This window comes from Otolemur garnettii, unplaced genomic scaffold (assembly GCF_000181295.1).
Source record: "Otolemur garnettii isolate 467f Iridium unplaced genomic scaffold, OtoGar3 scaffold00220, whole genome shotgun sequence".
Lineage (NCBI taxonomy): Eukaryota > Metazoa > Chordata > Mammalia > Primates > Galagidae > Otolemur > Otolemur garnettii.
In genome coordinates this window covers 1,099,723-1,103,491 of record NW_003852615.1, presented here as the reverse complement: position 1 = coordinate 1,103,491, position 3,769 = coordinate 1,099,723, and the positions used below count along the sequence as shown (strand labels likewise).

Genomic DNA, 3,769 nt, shown 5'->3' with positions numbered 1-3,769 from the left:
ATCGATTGCCAATACTTCTTTTGTCTTATTTTATCATAGCATCACAGAGGTGTGAGGTGATGTCTCATTGTGATTTTGATTTGCATTTCCCAGATGATTAATGACGTTAAGCACCTTTTCACAAACTCTTTGGCCATTTTTATGACTTCTTTGGAAAAATGTCTATTTAGGTCCTTTGCCCACTTTTTGATTGGGCTATGTTTTTTTTTGTTAGTATTTTGAGTTACTTATATATTTTGGATATTACTCTCTTATCAGATATATGGTTTGCAAATTTTCTCTCATTCTGTAGGTTGCCTTTTTCATTTTGTTGATTGTTTCCTTTGCTGTGAAGAAACTTTTTGGTTAGATGTAGTCCCACTTGTTTATTTTTGCTTTTGTTACTTGTGCTTTTGGTATAATATCCAAAATGATTGGCAACTGTTTTTTCTTTTCTAAGGGAGAGTGCAAACATAGTTTCCAATGGCCACAAATATGGAGTAAAGTTTCTCACATTTGAGGAAATCATAGGGGTCAGCACATCTGGAATGCAAGGAAAAGCCTCACTTTGGGGAAACCACCTTTGTGGTTATGGTGTATTCCCTGCTGGGGAAATATGCCAACAGTTGTTTCAAACTGGTTGTGTTAATAAGTTTCTCTGCCTTTTCTTTGATTTTTAAACATTAATTGAATTCTCAGGTAATGTTGAAATTCTATCTTTTGTTGTATAAAGAGCTCTGGGATAAATTTTACTTCTGGCACTTTTGGGTCAAGATGGTGGCTTGGGCACACACATTTACTTTTCTGCCTCTAAATTGCTCAGAAAATTCAGATGTAATAAATGAATTTTGGAGGGAGAAAGGTATAAACATAAAAGTGTAATGAGAAAGGAGAAACATCATCAGCACAATGTGAAATACTTGAGAAAGCCTTTGGGCCAGCAGTGGGAAGGCTGAGAAGAAGCCTTTTCTGTACCACAGAGTTACTAAAAGCTTTAGGAATTGGTGCATGGCTCATCCTGGAAGAGGGGAGGTAATGCTAAAAGTGGACAGTCTGTTTAAAAACCAGTTTGATCCCCTCTCTCAACCCATGGACTTACAATTGTTTTCTACTCTGAAACCACCTGGAAGGAGGCTGAAGGGTGGAGACTGGAGACCATAAAACACAGGGGCTCTGTCCTAGGATTGTCAGACATAGTTGAGGGTGGGAGTACAATATTGAAAACCAAGGGATTAAGGAAATATTTACATTCTGAATCTAAGACCACTCCAGACCCCTTTTATACTCAGCTCCCAAAATGTTGACAGACAGATTTGTATCTTCTAGCTAGGAGCCTAGAATATCCTTCTCTAGAAACTCCACCAGACCAAGAAAGAATAAAGAAGCCCTGGTACTGATGGAGAGGGCGTAGTGACTGTAGGTGAGCTCTGGAGGTTGGGTCACAAAAGTCCGTGCAGCTTTTTCCTGTTCACCAGAACACTTGTGCTTGGAGCCTGGAATGTCATGGAAGAAATTTTTTTGCTGGAGAGGCCACATATAGGCACTCTGGGTGACAGCCTCACCTGAGCTTGCCTTTCTGCCAGCCAGGCCAAGTGCCAGCCATGTAAGTAAGGAAAGTGGGTACAGAAAGTGGATTCTCTTGATCCTCCTATTCCAGATGTACCCTTTGGAGTCACCATAGTGGAAACCTCAGGCATTGCCGAGCAGAGACAAGTCATCCCCTCTGTGTCCTTTTAAAATTCCTGACCACCAAGACAGAGGAACATAATGGCATATTTGTGGGTTTAGGCCACTCTGTTTTAGGGTGATTTGTTTTACAGATGATAACTGAAACAAGCATGCCTACATACAGGCAGTTGAGGGTTCACTTTTCTCAGTCTACCACCATTTATTCACAGACACTTCCTGGTAAAGTTCAAGGAATTTGGTAAACTATAGAAATCTGTACACAGTAACCACTGTTTTCACTTTGGTTTGGGCTTGGCTTAGTGTCTTTGTAAATGAGGTGTCAGGCATAGCAGGACCAACCACTTTAAAGAGCAAGATGTTGTCTGGCACAGTGGGTGCAGTGGCTCATGCCTGTAATCCTAGCACTCTGGGAGGTGGAAGCAGGTGGATTGCCTGAGTTCAGAAGTTTGATTGAGACCAGGTTGAGCAAGAGTGTTACCCTGTCTCTGCTAAGAATAGAAAAACTAGCCAGGTATTGTGACAGGTGCCTATAGTCCCAGCTACTGGGGAGGCTGAGGCAAGAGGATCACTTGAGTCAAGGAGTTTAAGGTTGCTGTGAACTACCAAGTTTCCCCCCAAATAAGACCTACCAAAAAATAAGCCCTAGCAGGATTTCTATGCATTTGTTAAATATAAGCCCTACCCCGATAATAAGACCTAGTGATAGGCGTGGCTATGCAGCATATCTGCATAGCCACGTAATGCATTTCGGCACGGAATGGTAAGGAAGATTGGAATACCTTTACCCCTGAAAATAAGCCCCAGTGTGTCTTCTTGAGAAAAAATAAATATAAGACAGTGTCTTATTTTCGGGGAAACACAGTATGACAGGCCATGGCATTCTACTAGCCTAGGACAACAGAGGGAGAGTCTATTTTGAAAAAAAAAAGCTGTCTCTTGGCTCTTCATTTGGAATGAGATGGTTGTCTCCACTGATGGGTTCATCCTTCACAGATTTCCTTTTTATCTATGGCTAAATGTTTCAGGTGGTAATCTGGAGAGACTCGGCGTCTCTAGCTTAATCCTGGTCTATTCATTTGCCTCTGAGAAGCTGAGTAATTGCTCTTCAAGACTTCTTCCCCTTTTAAACTATGCTCGGAGGCAGTCTGCATTTTCTATACAGGAGGTCCTAGGAGAAAGACAGCTTTACAGACTGGCCAGACATCCTTGCCAGCTGTCAGACTGTGCCAAAATTTTAGCTTTGTGTTTGTTCACTGAAGTATTGGAAAGTATTGTAGTATTTCATAGAGAGTGATAATGAATGGTGTCTAATTAAGACTTTAGTACTTTTATTTTATCCTCACAATCTTTATAAAACAAAAGATATTTTTCAGATCTCTTCTGGAAGTGTTTCCTCTTCTTTAGTGCCATAACACCCAGAGACTCAAATCCTTGAGTAAACATGTCAGAAATATTCATTCCATTTATTTACAGGCAAACAAAGCAGGACACTGAGATCTCTTAAGAGAGTTCCAAAGAATTCTGAGTTTCCATGGGGAAAGTCCTGGTGGGAACTAACTGAGATTTGGTGAGGAAAGAAACCTGGACAGTAAAATGGGCCACAGACTCTGTTCCTGACATGTCTCTTGGGTTTCTTTAGCTTCCCTGTTTTTTCCTGCCTTTTTGCCCCCAGCCTGAGCTCCCTACAGTTCCCCTGGCTTCCTGCTGTGTGGTAGTCACATTGGTTGACAAGGGCACAGGCTGTGTCTTATTTGTGGCTGTAGCTGCATTGTGTGGCACAATCCAGTGCAGACTTGATACACAATAAATGTTTGAATAAGGTACTATTGAAAATCATATTCTTCTTCTCTGAGACTTTCAGTGGACTCACTCAGCCCAAAGAATCAGTTCTGCTTTCCTCGGCATGACCCCAGCAGGCTGTAGACATGCTCAGGCTGGTAAGCAGTGCTTGATGATGGGGAAGGAGAGTGGTGGCATTGAAGGGAGCCAAGTGATAGTCAGGGTTGCCAGAAGGTCTAAGTAAAAATACCCCAGGCATAGTTGATAAAAACTTATATAAATGTGTGCATAGATGTATATGTACACGTAACACACATATACG

General features: G+C 41.5%; 1 non-coding gene across 1 annotated transcript; it reads right to left on the bottom strand.

Annotated features, from left to right (window-relative positions):
• Positions 1-436: 436 nt before the first annotated feature.
• On the bottom strand, positions 437-597 carry LOC111722159. The gene has a single exon (XR_002771077.1). It is a non-coding gene; the product is annotated as a U1 spliceosomal RNA (small nuclear RNA).
• Between the last annotated feature and the right edge of the window lie 3,172 nt (positions 598-3,769).